Source organism: Castor canadensis, chromosome 6 (assembly GCF_047511655.1).
Source record: "Castor canadensis chromosome 6, mCasCan1.hap1v2, whole genome shotgun sequence".
Lineage (NCBI taxonomy): Eukaryota > Metazoa > Chordata > Mammalia > Rodentia > Castoridae > Castor > Castor canadensis.
In genome coordinates, this window is record NC_133391.1 from 158,169,467 (window position 1) to 158,187,588 (window position 18,122).

The window sequence follows — 18,122 nt, forward strand, 5'->3', positions numbered from 1 at the left end:
TAAGAAAAAAAAAAGTCAAACTATTTGGTAATATAAAAACCCTACTAAGGAGTAATGAACCTTCTTGTCTTGTGAGGAAGTCCTGTTTATCCTTCAGGTCTCAACTGAATTGAAGCTTCTTCTGCGTGCGTTTCTCTAAACACTCACCTCTCACCAAACTAATTTGCTGCTCATTTGAATACTACACTTAACTTCATAGGTGTGACTTCCTTTGTAAGTAAGTACTATCTGTGTAGTGTCTCGTTCACTTATGTCGTAACGGTAATGACGGTGAGAGAGGGAGGAGGATCATGGCATCTGGGTATAACTTTGTCCTCAGCTTCAGCATGTTTTCACCATAGTGCATGCTCTATAAGTATCTGTCCAATTAAGGAATAAAATGGCCAGCCTTCACCCGGATTAGTAGGTATTATAGTTGAGAAATGAAGCAGGATTCAGCAAACAACTGAGAGATGTATTATAAAGTAGATACACAAAGTGTCTTGTTGCCTACGAGGTGGACAGGTGCCAGCTTTATCTGAATTGACTCAGGGTAAGATTAAAGGTGAATTTCAGTTGGGTCGGTGAAGGAACAGGGCAGACTAAGGGGGTATGTCCTGCAAACTCTCTGAGACAGAAGACGATGTGTTCTGTTTTGAACTAGGATGAAGGCATCCTAGTTTAGGGGATGATATGAGTTAGCACAGAGGAGCATTTCTTTGAGACCTATGTGTTCTAAGCCCAAGAAGCTAATATAAAACATTCTCCTCTAAGCAAGAGTTTTCAGACAGTCTGAAACCTCTGAGATGGGAGAATTTAGTTCACATACTGGCAGGTTGAGAACTCAAGATCTGATTCAATTTTTATAAAAGCAATAATAATAATAAAGCAATGTGTTCATTCTGAAATTTGTAGAATAAAAATTTTAGTGCATATATATATATATATACATATGTATATGCACAAGCACCTGTGTCCACATGTACACACATACACACAGAAATGTCTGAAAAATAAATCCAAAAATATAGGAATGAATATATGTTTAAAGGAAACTATATACATGTGTCTTCTTACTTCAAAGGATTTTACATTATAAATTTCTTTTTTGTTTGATATGTCTGCCTAGCACAACTTTTGACATTATTTGTGCAATCAAAACTTTAAAAACAAAAAGCAAATATCAGATGGAAATAGGTGTTTAATTTGGCATATAGTTTGATGAGTATGTTTGACTTTAGGTTGACTTTTGTGTGAAAGACATGTCTTTAGCTGAGAAATTGCCACACTTATGTATGTCTTAGAGAAAGAGAATGTGGAAGGAGAGCATGCTGCTAGAATTATAATGAGCTAATATTTGTATCATTTTAATAACTAGTATTTAAGCCTTGATTTCTATGCTGATACATATGTGGCATTTCTGTGCTTCCAGCCATCTCAATTAGCTATGCAAAGGGGTGAAAGTTCCAGGGATTTGTTTGGCAACAAGTTCCTACAAGGCTTTTGGTGCAGCTGCCTTCCATTTGTTTCATCAAGAGACGAAACAAAACTAAAGTAGTTCTTCATGATGAACTGGCAGGAAAGTGCCAAGTTGTTTTATTGCTTAGCAACTTGGCAGTAGGAAATGTTAAAATATTACAATCTCTCATATCTATGAACTGAGACAAGCTTTCAACGGATGGCTCTCCAGCTCAAACATGATTAAGATGCAACTACATGGCACCAGCTTATATTGTGAGCAGATAGGAAGGAAGAAGATAGATGAGTTGAACACTTTTAAATGTATTAATAGTAATGTCTCAGGAAACCTTTACTGGTTTGAGCCAAATGCTAATCTAAGGAATTAAGCTGTCTCCATTTTGATGTTGATAAGCATTGTAACCTACATTGATCAGTGGGTTTTCCTTTGCATCTGGGAAGGAGGTCTAGATCTTTTGAAAAATTGTGTGCCAAGTGAAATCCTGAGGTAAACAACTTTATAGAAGGCAAACTGACAGTTTACCATACATTTTAAATGTTGTGGTATGCTTTCTTTTTTGTGCAAATTGTGGAATGTATGAAAGTGACAGAGCAGTGACACCAGCTAAATGAAAACATGATGTAGATAGTTACAGCAGATGCTTTATCACACCGTCTGCCAGCACACGTGCTGCTGCGAACCTCCTACCGTGGAAACACTTAGGCTTTTCTGAGCTAGATGCTAATTTTGACAATGAGGTAGTGACTTTTTGGTATGAAACTCTCTTCCAATGGAGTATATATTAATCGGCAAATAGATTTTGAATTTGTTTTAATATAAAGACATCTTTGATAAATATATTAAATCATGGGGAATAAATAAAGAACAGATTATTTGCGTATCTAAATTATTATTGTCTTAATGAAGGGATGTAATACTTGGGGAAACTTACATGACAATAAATTTCACCAGAACGTCACATTACTAAAGGAAAATAAGAGATATCTGGTTATCTGACTGTTTTGAATATAGCATTTTAGTTTGTGACTAACTCTAAAGATTAACAATTGTCAAGTGACAGAATTTCCATTCATAACTAACATTTCCATGTACCTAGATGCATCCAACACATTTATAAATAGCAAATGAAAATTAATACAGTAAGATTGCAGAAGAGAAAATTGATGCTAAAACAAAATATTAAATTAATTTTTGTCCTGTGTGATCACAAAATTAAGATCATGCAGGCAACCTCAAAGCTATTTAATATTACTCACATTCAGAAATGCGTTTAGTATGTTAAAATAAGCTTAATTTTAAAAGTAATTTCATCAAATTCAAAGACAATGAAGTTAAAGACTTTTTGCTAATTATGAAAAAAAAATTATGTTCGTTTTGTTTTTATTTTCTGAAGTTTAATTGCTTTAACGACATCAGTGTTACAGCCATTTTGTGACCACTTTTTAGGAAGACAAATCAACTAAATTTTTTATTAACCTTGAAAGAAACATTTAAGTATATTGACATAGATAAGTTTGTGTTGTTTTTAAGTACTACTTATATTAAATAAAACCAAGCTTCTATGCATTTCTTCATGTTTCTAAAACTTTCACATCACAGGAAGGTGGCATAGGTCATTTTATAAATGAGTACTTTTATGTTTAAATGTTTACAATTTCCGAGGCAAGCTCAAAAACTAAATTCTATTCTTTGACTTGTGCATAAAGACAAAAGTGCGTTAATACTATTTTTGGCCTTAGAAGACAGAGAAAGTTAAGTTAAACTTAAACAACAAATAAAAGTTATCACAAAATGAACTTTAATGGGAAAGTTTATTTAATGGGAACTATCTCTTAACTCTGCACTTGAAATCTCATTGATGCCACAAAAATAATTTTCCCTCAAAATACATTTCTTTCTTTGTTCTTAAATGTAAGTATGTAGCAATTATATAAATTATGCCTGTATAACCGTGTTTCCTTTACTTTTTCTTTAAATAAATTGTGGTATCTTTCACAATTACCACATCAAAGGATGAACACTGGTGCATACAGAAAAATAGCAGATTATCCAAAGGAATTACAGATTCTTCTCTATCCTAACCTTATTGAAAGTTCACTGCTAGTCCATTGGGCCCAATTTTGTTTTAGCAATTAACACACTGCTTTATTTATAGTGCCCATGTGCCTGTTTTGGCATCGGGGTTTCAATAAATTACCAAAATAACATAATGGTACAAGAACAGACCAATTTAAAAATAGGTGCCTCCAATTACAACTGAAGGAGAAGCAGTCAAGATATAAATTATGCCAATTGCTCCTGGGAAATTGATGAGATGGATTGAGAGAAACACACATCCATGAATGCAAGGGATATTTTCCACAATTACAATCAGAAAATGTTAAAACAGAACTTATAAAATGGAAGGAAAGCCCCAGAATGCAATCATCACTAATCACTGAGGAACACATAGTAGTATATTTAGTAAATGTCCTAAAGCAGTACCCAGACAGAGAATACCAGTCCCAAAGACTCAGAAACTTGCATGAAGATTCATAATTATATCAATATTTTACATATGATAACTGTAGGAGAACCCTGGGAAAGCCTGTTCCAATATAATTTACATGTACACTCACACACATTGGATCATGTAGAATTTATTACTACAATTTTAATGCCTCTTAATATAAGAAATATGAAAAAGCCTAATATTCAAATGAGATGTGTTTATGTTGAGATTATTTTTTAGGAAATTCATAAAGTTCTGAATTATAAGAGTCTCTTAGATATGGAAAATATGCCTTGCAAATAACACTGGGAAAAAAGAAAGTTGCATTCATATTTAAAATTAACAAGTGCTTACATTTTAAAATAACTTCTGTTCTGTGGTACCAGCTCATGTTTGGTGATATGCTACTGAGCGTTATGTGTTAACTTCCATACAATTCCAGAGTCATTTATTTTTCTTGAATAAGGTTTCAGGTCCTAAATGATATGTTCTATATCATAATAGTACATTTTCTCTCATTTTAAAAATATCTGTCCAATGATGCTATTAGCAACCTTTTTCTCACTAACCGTCTATATATTACTCAAGAAAAGTCTTAGGATTTAAAACCATCATAATGAATTGATTTGACAACATGGTGTCACAAAGTAAATATACATTTTTGGTTCTTATATGTTGTTGGTTATTATGTATTTGTAATAGGGAATTGATATAAGAATGGTACAAATTGATAGACCAGTTTTTCTTTATATGATACTTTTATCTCAAAAATAAGGATCAAAATTCTTAGTAGAGAAATCATGTAGGATGGCATGATTTGCAGTTGGTGTGCTCTGAGCTGTGTTAGAGTGGTTTATTTCATGGAGGGCAAAACAGAATCACCCCTCATCTTTTCTGCTCCTTTATAAGAACGTCCGTTGAGCACAAATGAGAGCTTTGCCTTCTCAGATACATCTGATTGGTTGAGTTTATCACTCTCTGCCTGGAAGATCTTTTTCCTTGGTGCCACCTTCACTTCCTGAATGTCTACTCACATCTTACTTTCTACTGAGGTGTACGCCCTCTTCTTTTACCATGACATCTGTCCTTACCATTAATTGATCTGTCTACTTTTCCTATTTTCATCATTTATCTCTTTCAAATATGCAAGATAACTTACCTATGTTTTATGCATCTTGCTTGTTTGTTGTTTTCTCCTTCAGGGAAGGACATTTTTGTTTTGCTCATATATGCATTACAAAGTGCTCTGAAAAAAAAAAGCTGGATAATAGTACATACCTGTTAATATATCTAGAATAAATGAATGAAAAATATCCAAAAATGTGCATTTAAAAAATCTATATGTGTGAAAGAAAATTCATTACACACTTAGATTCTTAAATTGATTTGTATTCTCTTTGAAATGTGTTTTCATCTTATATAGTTTTGTTTTAAAATGCTAGGAGCAAAACACTTGAAAAAATGGATTTACTCATTTTTACTCCCCACACCATATTATTTAAAACCAAAATAAAAACATCCTAGAGTGCTTTTGTTCTTTTGCTCTTTGTTGTTTTTTTTTCTCTCTCCTTGTATTCAGCCCTTTTAATGTGAGTAACTGCTCTCAGTTAAACAATCCTACAGCCTCCACTTACAGTCTTAGAGTTGCCCTCAAATTCTTTGTAAAAATAAAAGCTCATTTAGAGACACAACTTTCTTTTTATGGAGCAATTTGTTTGCTCTTAACACTAGTTCCATTCTCTTTGCCATTTGGTTTCCTCAATTGAGCAATTTATGACAGATTTTTAAGCTCTACTGTCCATCACAAACTGCAGGTTTTAAAAATCCCATCATCATCATAAGCTTAATGAGTAAATGGCTGAAAAGTCAGCAGGTTGGTAGAGGCTGTGTGTCTGGTTTGCTCTGACAGCCAGCTTGCTGTTGCTGTAATTAATAGTGAAATGTTACATCGCAGGCTTTTTATGGGGTGATAGGCAAAGTGACAGGGATTATGGAGAGAAATAAATTTACATTGTAGCTTTATAAAGCATCCATAGCTTTAGGAGCTCAATACATGCAAAATTACTGTAAGATGACAGTTTCCCAAGAAAGTCGATACAAGAATATTTAAAGCTCTAGGCAGAAAAGAATCAGAACATCATGAAAAGGAAGAGGAAGAAGAGGCACATTCTTTTTATCCAGTCCCTCCCTTCCTGCTGCTTAATTTCTTTCTATCCAGCTGCTTATAAAAAGATCAAAGATATATCTAACTTGTCCCCCAGAATGAATCTATTTCAGTCAATGTCACAGCCTACTCAATTTCCGACAGTGACAAAACTTTCTATCACCATCCCAGTTATTTTGATGGAAACCCCAACTATACCTCACCCTAATCCTAGAAAATACTTTATTACAAAATGTTAGTGCTGTGGGGGGTTCTCTGAATAAGTTCTGTCCAGTGACTACTGATTAGTAGTATTTACAGAAAGCTAACAACCTGTGGTTCAAGTAGAATTTCATTTCTCACAATTTCTTCCTGAACCTATTAGATGTGATGGGTAGAATCTGTCATCTTTCTACTCATAGAATTTGAAGGTGATGCAAGGTGAAGGTAATTCATGCCAACTTGATAAAGTAGTATCAATTAAGACTATGCTTTCACTAAAAGAAAAAAACAGATTACCTGAAGTTAAGGACTTCAGCCAATATCATCTCTATAATTTTTCTCATGATTACTTATTTAGTGTTTCTTAATTTTCCTTGTGCAAACTGCCACCTTTTTAATATGGCTTTCCAGCAGGACTTTCTCATCTTCAACAGTTATACCCTTTCAAGCCCATGTGAAATTCTTCCCTGTGGACAAGAACTCAAGAATGAAATTAACCCTCTAATTAGAAAGTTAAAAATATTTCATGCTGAGTGAAAATAACCTGCTTGGAGAAGTAAAGCATGCATACTTTTTCACCATTAAAAATGGTAAATGTTTAGTTAGGTATATGTATACTTATGTGTAAACTTACATAAAATGAACAATTTCAAATATTTGAGTTCCTTGTTTTGTATACGGAATTTCTTATAAGCCAATTCACAATACAAAAACTGCACTTTTTCTAAAAATGAGTTTTTACATTTTCTGTTTAGATCTTATAGGTAAGCAGTCCCAAAGTAGTTAAAAACTACATTAAAACTTAATTAAATTCTTTAAGTTGGTTCAAATTATAAATAACAGCACATTTTATCTCCACTGACCAATAGGTTCAATTCCTTTTAACTAGTTTCTAAAATCTCAGAAGCGATATGTTTTCTCACAGATTTTTAGGTTGAATTTAGGGTGAAATGTGAGGCACAAACTTGAAATGAATGTGGTGATGTGAGAATTCACTACTGATCACTCCACATTACCTGACTGTAACATTGTCAATGACTAACTTGAAAAAATGCTGCAATAAACATGGGTATGCCAGTGCCTTTGCACTTGCACTCTTCACAATAGATAAGCTATGGAAACAGCCAAGATGCCCCACTACTGATGAATGGATTAAGAAAATGTGGTATTTATACACAATGGAATTTTACTCAACAGCAAAGAAGAATGAAATTTTATCTTTCTCAGGTAAATGGATGGAACTGGAGAACTTCATCTTAAGTAAAGTTATTAAGGCTCAGAAGGTCAAAAAGTTACATGTTTTCCCTCATATGCTGATTATACACCTAAAACAAATGCAGCAATATTATGGGACACAGGTCACACTTAAGGAGAGGCCATGCACAGTAGGGGTAGGACAAGGGAAGGAAAGTAAAACTTGGATGTGGTTGATGTGCTCACAGTATAGGAATGAATATAGAAACCTTAAACTGGCCTGGCCCACCATGGGTAGGGGACTAGGGAGGAGTGAAGAGGACTGGTAGAGATGAAACAATTGGGATTATAATACATATATGCATGGAACAACACAAAAAAACTCCGTGTTGCTATCTTTATCTCAAACTAGCAAAAACACCGTGCTTCCCTTTTTTTCTTTTATGTTTTGTTCTTCTTCAAACTCTGAGAACAGGAGAGCAGAAAAGGTTCTGCTGGAGGTGTGGGGGTGGGTGTTTGGCACTGGTGGGATGAGGGAGGTGGTGGGAAAAGGGGTAGAGAAGGATGAATAAAGGTGCGAATAATTTATATACATGAAAAATGATTATCTGTTGAAATTGTTCCAGGAATCAGGGGAGGGGAGATGAAAGAGAGCATTGGAGGGATGAATTCAAGTATTATATATTTGATACATTGTAAGAACCTTTATAAATGCTACAATGTACCTCCACCCAGCCCAACAATAAAAACAGACAAACTTGTCACATTAAATGATCAAAGGTACACAATGAAATTCCTTTGAAGATAAGGAACTTTCTAGTTATGAGATACAGTTAAAGGGACAATTTTATATGTAAAAACTAAGTTCACTTAACTAATTTTAAAATGGAGAATGTTTCAAAGATTCTGCATGAGATGACATGATTCTATACCTCAAAGACCCAAAAAACTCTGCCCCAAAACTTCTAGACACCATAAATAGCTTCAGCACGGTAGCAGGATACAAAATCAACTTACAAAAATCAGTAGCCTTTCTGTACACAAACAATGGACAAACAGAAAGAATAAAGGAAAATAATTCCATTTACAATAGTCAAAAAAATTAAATACCTAGGAGTAAAATTAATGGAGGATGTAAATCACCTCTTGAAAGAGAATTACAAACCTCTGAAGAAACAGATCAGGGAAGACTACAGAAGATGTAACAATCTCCCATGCTCATGGAATGGTAGAATCAACATAGTAAAAATGACTATACTACCAAAAGCAATCTACATTTCAATGCAATTCCCATCAAATGACATTCATAACAGAGATTGAAAAATCTACCCTAAAGTTCATTTGGAAACACAAAAAAACCTCAAATAGCCAAGGCAATACTGACCAAAAAGAGCAATGATGGAGGTATCACAAAACCCAATTTCAAATTATACTACAGAGCCATAGCAATAAAAAACAGCATGGTACTGGTACAAAAACAGATATGAAGTCTGGATATGACTAAAGGATCTGAATATGACTCCACACAGCTATGCCCACCTTATTTTTAACAAAGTTGCCAAAAACATGTGATGGAGAAAAGAAAGCCTCTTCAGCAAATGTTCCTGGGAAAAGTGGTTATCTGTCTGCAGAAAACTGAAATTAGCTCTATGCCTGTCATCCTGTACTAGTATCAACTCAAAGAGAATTAAGAAACTTAATATCAGACCCAAAACCTCACAGTTAATACACGAAAGAGTGGGAAATACCCTGGAAACAATAGATATAGGCAAGGAATTCCTCAGTAGAACTCCATCAGCCCAGCAAGTAAGAGAAAACATGGACAAATGGGACTACATGAAATTAAAACATTTCTGTACAACAAAAGAAATGACCTCTAAATTGAAGAGACCACCCACAGTGTGAAAATATTCGCTGGCTATACATCAGAAGAAGGACTGATAGCTAGAATACACGGAGAGTTCAAAAATTTAAACACCCCCAAAATCAATGAACCAATAACGCAGTGGGCAACCAAACTAAATAGAACTTTTCCAAAGGAAGAAATTCAAATGGCCAAAACACAAATGAAAAAATGCTCACCATCTTTGGCCATAAAGGAAATGCAAATCAAAATAACACTAAGATTCCACTTCACCCTTGTTAGAATAGCTGTTATGAATAACAACACCAACAACAAATGTTGGCAAAGATGCAGGGAAAGAAACCCTAAAACACTGCTGATGGGAATGTAAGCTGTACAACCTCTTTGGAAAACATTATGGAGGCTTCTTAAAAAACTGAACATAGATCTACCATACAATCCAGCAATACCACTCCTAGGGATATACTCAAATAAATGTGACTAAGGTTATTACAAAAGCACCTACACACCCATGTTTATTGTAACACTAATTACAATAACCAAGCTATGGAAACAGCCAAGATCCCTTACAACCAACAAATGGATCAAGAAAATGTGGTATTTATACACAGTGCAATTTTACTCAGCCACAAGGAAGAATGAAATTTTGTCATTTGCAAGTAAATGGGTGGAACTCGAAAACATCATCTTAAGCAAAGTTAGCCAGGGTATGAATGCCAAAAATCACGTGTGCTCCCCGATATGCAGATTATAGACCCAAAGCAAATGCAGTAATATTACTGGACATGGGTCATTCACTAAGGGGAGAGCATGTACAGGAGAAACAGGGAAAGAAAAGGAAACCTAAAACTTGAATGTGGTTAATGTGCTCTCTGTTGAGGAGCCAATAAAGTAATCTTAAATTGGCAGAGGCCACTATGGGAAGGGGACCAGGAAGTAGCAAAGAGTTCAGATAGAGATGAACCAATGTGGGTTACATGGAAGCAACTCTAGGATTCTCTCTGCACAGCTATCTTTATCCCAAACTAGCGAAAATGTTCTGCCTTTATTATTATCTCTTATGTTTTCTCTTCAACAAAATTGGAGAAGAGGGTGGAACAGGCAGGTGGGATGGAGGTGGCACAAACAATGTATACTCATGTAACTAAATGTAAAAACAATAAAATAAAAAGAGAAAGAAAAAAAGAACAATGATTCTACACAAGAATTTTATCTCATCAAACTTATCTAGTCAAATTTTATCTACTGTCAAACTCTTTGTTATATTTCAATTTATGTGTTGGAGATTATCATCAACATATTCAAATGAATACAGTCATTTTAGAGTTTTATTAATTTTGAAAAGGGCCAAAAATATTTTCTGGAACTATATTTGGTTTTAGTATGAAATACATAATAATATAATAATAATAAATAAAACATGTTTGAGCAAAACTGAAGGCTCTGAAAAAACATGGCACATGGTAATGTGAGGCAAAGTTCCTTGGAATTTGGTTCAATTAGTAGCTGAAAAGAATCCTGAAATATATTAAGTAACCAACTCAGATGAAAACTGTATTGATCTAAGTCCCTGCATTCTCTCCCTCTTTGTGTGATCTCTTTCTCTTTAAGTATTTGATGAAAAATAAGTTTGACTTTCCATTTTGATTGTTTCTGAGACAAGTATCAGCCTCACTGTTGGAATTTTTCTTCTTTTTTTTTGTGGCATGGGGATTTGAACTCAGGGCCTCAACACTTGCCAGGAAGGCACTGTACCTCTTGAGCAATTCTGCCAGCCCTGGAAATTTCCTTTCTTGACTTGAAAACAGCTTGGAACTTAAGAATTATCTGTGTAAACAACAACTCACTTGTTTCCTTCCTGCTGTCTTTACAAACTTTTTTCTTCCTAAAATTATGCATGACAATTTTTACCCAAGGCTGCTGTCTTCTTAGTGAAAATAAGAATCTAAAAACAGCAATAATTTTTAAATTATGTATACTTAATATAAACACAACAGTAAATTCACCTCATTGCTTTCTACACTAGGTCCTAGCCATGCCCTCTGTTAAGTTCTCTGTTCCCCAAACTTTCCTTTCCCTCTCCTCCAATTCAGAATCTCTTATAAACCACCTGCAGAAGACCACCCCCAATCTGGTTCATCCCTTCCACAGGGGTTTCACCTCAATATCCCAAGTGGTTTGTGTTATTTCTGATCAAGACTTTAATTGTATACACTTGTCTATGTGTATGTTAATATCACTACATATACCATATATCTGTTTGTGTAGCTATCTATCATCTATCTATCTATCTATGGACAGAGAAACAGAGATAGGTTTCAGTAGTGTAAATAAAGGAGTTTCTGGATGCAATATGTCTTTTAACAATTCTGTAAGTCTTCCATGGAAGTAAACATTTTTATACTTTTTAAATAACTGTTTAAGAGCTCCTTTCCACACTGGATCATTCCTGTCCCATTTAAGAACACACAGCAGAATATAGTGCCTTTCAAAACAACCCTAGTTCTCTGACAAAGAATCTGAGAGCAGTGTTTCTTGCCTTGCCTTGAGGTACATTAATTTCTTAGGCAGGACTCTCACCCTCCAGGTATTTGTGTAATTTGAAAGGGGTCAATAGATCACTGTATCCTTCCTTAGATCTGGAAAATCTGAAGATGCTCCTTTGGTGTCATGGAACAAGAGAGAGAAAAACTACAACCATATTCTGCCTGGAAAATGCTTCTTGGAAACAATATTTTCCTACTGAGTGTATATGCAAGAATGAGAAAAAAGAGTCAGCCTGGGATCTTTCTCTATCACCAAGGGATTGAGTGATCTAAAATACTAAGAGTAAAACCATTTATTCACTGAGGTGACTTTTGTCATTCCTCTTCTCTATCCTTTGAGTTTTTTTTTTTTTTGCTTTATTCACATATTCACACGTGCATACATTGTTTGGGTCATTTCTTCTCCCTGATCACTGCTCCCTGCCCACACCCTCTCACCCTACATCCCCTGGCTTCCAGGCAGAACCCATTCTGCCCTTAACTCTAATTTTGTTGAAGAGAAGACATAAGCATAATAAGAAAGACAAAGCGTTTTTGCTAGTTGAGATAAGGATAGCTATACAGAGGGATTCCTAGCATTGCTTTCACGTACAAATGTGTTACAACCCAAGTTGATTCATCTCTAACTGATCTTTACACTGGTTCCTGATCCCCTTCTCATGTTGACCTCTGTCGCTTTAAGGTTTCTGTATTAGTTCCACTGGAGAGGGGACAGCAAACACTTTCATGTTTTGGGTTTACTACCCATCCCTGTACCTTCCATATGTTCTCTCCCTTGTCATGTGATCCAAGTCCAACAACACTGCTATATTTACCCTAGATCTAAAGTCCAGTTATGAGGGAGAACATATGATTTTTGGTCTTCTGGGCCTGGCTAACCTTGCCCAGAATGATGTTGTCTAGTTCCATCCATTTACTTGAGAATGATAAGATTTCATTTTTCTTCATGGATGAGTAAAATTCCATTGTGTATAAGTACCACATTTTCTTGATCCATTCATCCATACTGGGGCATCTTGGCTGTTTCCATAACTTGGCTATTGTGCATAGTGCTGTATAAACATGAGTGTGCAAGTACCTCTGGAGTAACCTGTGTCACATTCTTTGTGTATAGTCCTAGGAGTGGGATTGCAGGATCATATGGCAGATCTACATTTAGATTTTTATAAAGACTGCAAATTTTTTTTCCAGAGTGGTGGCACCAGCTTGCATTCCCAGCAGCAACAGTGTACGAGGATTTCTTTTTCCCCACATCCTCAGCAGCACCTCTTGTTGATGGTGTTTTTGATGATGGCTATTCTAACAGGGGTGAGTTAGAATCTTAGTGTGGTTTGATTTGCATTTCTTTTATGGCTAGAGATGGTGAGCATTCTTTCATGTTTTTTGGCCATTTGAATTTTTTCTTTTGAGAAAGTTCTGTTTAGTTCAGTTGCCCATTTCTTTCTTGGTTCATTTATTTTTGGGAGAGTTTAGTTTCTTAAGTTTGCTGTGTATTCTGGTTATCAGTCCTCTGTCTGATGTATAGATAGCAAATATTTTCTCCCACTCTGTGGGTGGTCTCTTCAGTTTAGAGACCATTTCTTTTGATGTGCAGAAGCATTTTAATGTTATGAAGTCCCATTTGACCATTTTTTCTCTTAGTAGCTAGGGTGCTGGGGTTCTATTGAGGAAGTCCTTGCCTATACCTATTACTTCCAGAGTGTTTCCTACTCCTTCTTGTAGTATCTTCAGAGTTTATGGTCTGATATTAAGGTCCATGATTCATTTTGAGTTGATAAACATGGATGTAGTTTCAGTGTCTTGCAGATGGATAACCAGTTTTCCCAGCAACATTTGTTGAAGAGGCTGTCTTTTCTCCATCATATGTTTTTGGCACCATTGTCAAAAGTAAGTTGGGTATAGTTGTGTGGATTCATATCTTGGTCCTCTATTCTGTTCCACTGGTCTTCATGTCTGTTTTTGTGCCAGTACCATGTTGTTTTTATTGCTATAGGTTTGTAATATAGTTTGAAGTCAGGTATTGTGATATCTCCAACATTGCTCTTTTTGCTGAATATTGCCTAGGCTATTCTTGGTCTCTTGTGTTTACAAATGAACTTTACGGTAGATTTTTCAATCTCTGTGATGAATGTCATTGGTATTTTGATGGGAATTGCATTAAACATGTAAATTGCTTTTGATAGTATAGCCATTTTTACTATGTTGATACTACCAATCCATGAGCACAGCAGATCTTTCCATCTTCTGTAGTCTTCCTCCATTTCTTTCTTCAGGGGATTGTAGTTCTCCTTATAGAGGTCATTCACATCCTTTGTTAAGTTTACTCCTACGTATTTGATTTTTTTTGAGGCTATTGAAATAGAATTGTTTCCATACATTCGTTCTCAGTTTGTTCATTGTTGGTGTATAAAAAAGCTAATGATTTTTGTAAGTTGATTTTGTTTCCTGCAACCTTTCTATAGCAGTTTATGGTGTCTAGGAGTTTTGGGGTAGAGTTTTTTTGGGCTTTTAAGGTATAGGATCATATTGTCTGGAAATAGGGATATTTAACAATTTCTTGACTATTTGTATGCCTTTTATTTCTTCTTATTGCCTAATTGTTCTGGCTAGCAATTCCAGTACTATGTCGAATAAGAGTAGAGATAGTGGGTAACCTTGTTTCATTCCTGATTTTAGGGGAAATGGTTTCAGTTTCTCACCATTAAGCATGATGTTGACTGTAGGTTTGTCATACATAGCCTTTACAATGTTGAGGTACATTCCTTCTATTCCTCGTTTTCTTAGAGCTTTTATCATGAAGTGGTATTGGATCTTGTTGAAGGCTTTTTCTGCATCTATTGAGATGATGAAGTGGTTTTTGTCTTTGCTTCTATTAATGTGCTGTATTACACACACACAATTATTACATAGATTTACATTATATTGAACCACCCATGCATTACTGGGATGAAGCCAAATTGGTCATGGTGGATGATATTTCTGATATGTTGGATTCAGCTTGCCATTATTTTATTGAGGATTTTTGCATCAATGTTCATTAAAGAAATTGGCCTATAGTTCTCCTGTTTGGAGGTGTCTTTGTCTGGTTTTGGGATGAGAGTAATATTGGCCTCATAAAATGAGTTAGGTAGTTTTCCTTTCTATTTTGTGGAACAGTTTAAGGAAGGTTGGTATTAGTTCTTCTTTAAATGTCTGATAGAATTCAGCAGAGAATCCATCAGGTCCTGGACTTTTGTTTTATTGGAGACTCTATGCTTCAATTTCATTTTGTTTTATAGATCTATTCAGGTGATTAATATCCTCATGGTTCAGTTTTGAATGGTCATAAGTATCTAGAATTCTGTCCACTTCTTCAAGATTTTTAAATTAGAATATAGGTTCTCAATTACTCTCTGATAATTTCCTGGATTTCCAGGTTGTTTGTTTTTATCTCCCTTTTTGCATTTCTGATTTTACTGATTTGGATTTTTTCTCTCCTATTTTAGTTAAGTATGCCAAGAGTCTGTCAATCTTATTTATTTTTTTCAAAGAGCCAGCTTTTTGTTTCATTGATTTTTGTATGTTTTTTTTTTGTTTGTTTGTTTCTATTTCATTGATTTCACCTTTTATTTTTATTATTTGTCTACTTCTGCTTATTTTGGGATTTGCTCATTCTTGTTTTTCTAGGAGTTTGAATGTAGCATTAGGTCATTGATTTGAGATCTTTCTGACCTTTTAATATATGCACTCATGGCCACAAACTTTCCTCTTACGACTGCCTTTGCCATGTCCCATAGGTTTCAGTGGGTTGTGTTTTACATTTTTATTAACTTCCAGAAACCTTTCAATTTCCTTTTTTATTTCATCAGTAACCCATTGATCATTAAGTAATTTGTTGTTCAGCTTCCAACTGTTTGCATGTTCTTTACTTTTGTTGTTGTTGATTTCTAGTTTTAATGCATTGTGATCAAATAGAATACATGGGAGTTTTTCTATTTTGTCATATTTGCAGAGGCTTGCTTTGTGTCCTAACATATTATCAATTTTGGAGAAGGTTCTGTGAGCTGCTGACAAGAATGTATATTGTGCAGAAGTTGGATGAAATATTCTGCAGACTTCAGCTAGGTCCATTTGATCTACAGTGTGATTTAGTTCTAGAATTCCTTTACTGATTTTTTGTTTGGATGACCTATCTATTGGTGATAGGGGGGGTATTAATGTCTCCCACTAACACTGTGTTGAAGTTTACATATGTTTTAAGGTCCTTCTGAGTATTATTGACGAAATTGTGTGCATTGACATTGGGTGCATATAGATTGATAACTGTTATTTTCTTTTGGTGTATTTCCCCTTTAATTGGTATGGAGTGTCTGTCTGTCTTTATCTCATTTGATCAATGTAAGTTTGAAGTCTACTTTGTCAGAAATAATTATGGCTAACCCTGACTGTTTTCAGGGGCCATTGGATTGGTAAATCCTTTTCCAGTCTTTCACCCTCAGCCAGTGCTTGTTTCTGTCAATGAGATGGGTCTCCTGTTGGGAGAAGACTCATTTTTAATCTAGTTTGCCAAATGGTGTATTTTGATGGGGAAATTAAGTCCGTTAACATTCAGTGTTCGTATTGATAAGTATGTGGTGATTCCTGTCATTTACTTGTCTTTGTTGATTAAGGGTTTGATTGTGTGCCACTGAATCAATGTTACTCTCTACTTTCTTGTCTTTTCTTCTCCTGTGGTTTGGTACTGTCTACCCTTTCATGTTTTGTTTGCTTTCACTTTGTGTGTGCAGAATTCCTTGAAAAATCTTTTGTAGTGGTGGCTTGGTGGTCATATATTGTTTTAGTTTCTGCTTATCCTGGAAGACATTATTGCTCCATCTATTTTGAATGACAGTTTTGCTGGGTAGAGTATCCTAGGGTTGAAGTTATTTTCATTCAGTGATCGGAAGATCTCACTCCATGCTATTCTTGCTTTTAAGATTTCCATTGAGAAATCTGCTGTGAGTTTGATGGGTTTACCATTATATGTTATTTGGTTTTTTTTCCTCTCTTACAGCCTTCAATGTTCTTTCTCTATTCCCTGTGCTTGTTATTTTAATGATAATATGCCATTGAGTAGTTCTATTTTAGTCAAGTATGTTTGATGTCATGGAGGCTTCCTGTACCTGAATGGGCATAGTGTTCTCCAAATTTGGGAAATTTTTTGTTATTATTTTGTTGAATATATTATTCATTCTTTTGCTTGCACCTCTCCTTCTTCAATGCCCATGATGCTCAGGTTTGGTTGTTTGATGGAGTCAGTGAGTTCTTGCATATTCCTTTCACAGGTCTTGAGTTGCATGACTAATAGTTTATCAGTTTTTCCTTTAATTTCCATTTCATCTTCAAGTTCTGAAATTCTGTCTTCTGCTTGTTCTAGTCTGCTGGAGTGGCCTTCCATTCTGTTTTGTATTTCTGTTTCATTCTTTTTTTGAGGTTTTCCATATCATGGGTCATTTCCTCTTTAATATAGTCAATTTTCATCCTTAATTCATTTATCTGTCTATTTGTGGTGTTCTCTGTTTCACTTTAGTGATTATTTAAAGCTCCTATGAATTCATTTGTTTATTTTTGTGTTTTCTCATATTCTTTATTTTTATTGTCTTGGAATTTCTTCAGTGCCTCCTGTTTGTTTTGGTTGACTATGTCTAGTAACATCTCTATGAAATTCTCATTGATTACTTGCAGGATTTCTTCTTTCAGGTTGTTCTTGTTGGTTCCTTGTGATAGTTTATCTTTGTTTTGTTGGAGTCTGGATCTGAGTATCCGTTTTCTTCATTTCCTTCTGAATCCTGTACTAATTTGTTTTTTGGCAGAGAATGGTTTCCATCTCTTTTTCTTTTTCCCATCATTCCACTTGGTATTGTTTCTGTCCCTGGTCTGTTTGTAATTTACTATTAGCTAACTTACAGTAGTAAAGCTAACAAAACCAAGAAAGAAAAAAAATAAGAGAACCAAAGATATCAACAAGGAGAGATGGTGGACAATCAAACAGTGAACAAGACAAACAAACACTTAATGAAAAGAAAAAAATAATTCCTGGTTCAGGAACAGTAGAATTTCAGTCTTAGTAGTTCTGGTGTTACTCCTTTAGCATCCAGTCCTATTTGTCTGTGTCTCTCAGGTTTTGAAGCTGGTATCTGGTGGTGCTGGAGCCCTCCTGTTTTCTCAGTGTAATGTAGCATGTA

At 35.0% G+C, this 18,122-nt stretch overlaps 1 protein-coding gene across 4 annotated transcripts in view; it reads left to right on the forward strand.

The window, feature by feature from the left end:
• Cdh12 (cadherin 12) overlaps nucleotides 1-18,122 on the forward strand; it is a 1,151,540-nt gene that overhangs the window by 724,241 nt on the left and 409,177 nt on the right. Inside the window, exon 4 of one of the 4 annotated variants that reach the window (XM_074077695.1) lies at nucleotides 98-217. The exons of the other annotated variants lie outside the window; for them this stretch is intronic. The gene's annotated coding sequence lies outside the window, so the exon portion shown is untranslated. The remainder of the gene's footprint in view (nucleotides 1-97; nucleotides 218-18,122) is intronic. 4 annotated transcript variants of the gene reach the window in all.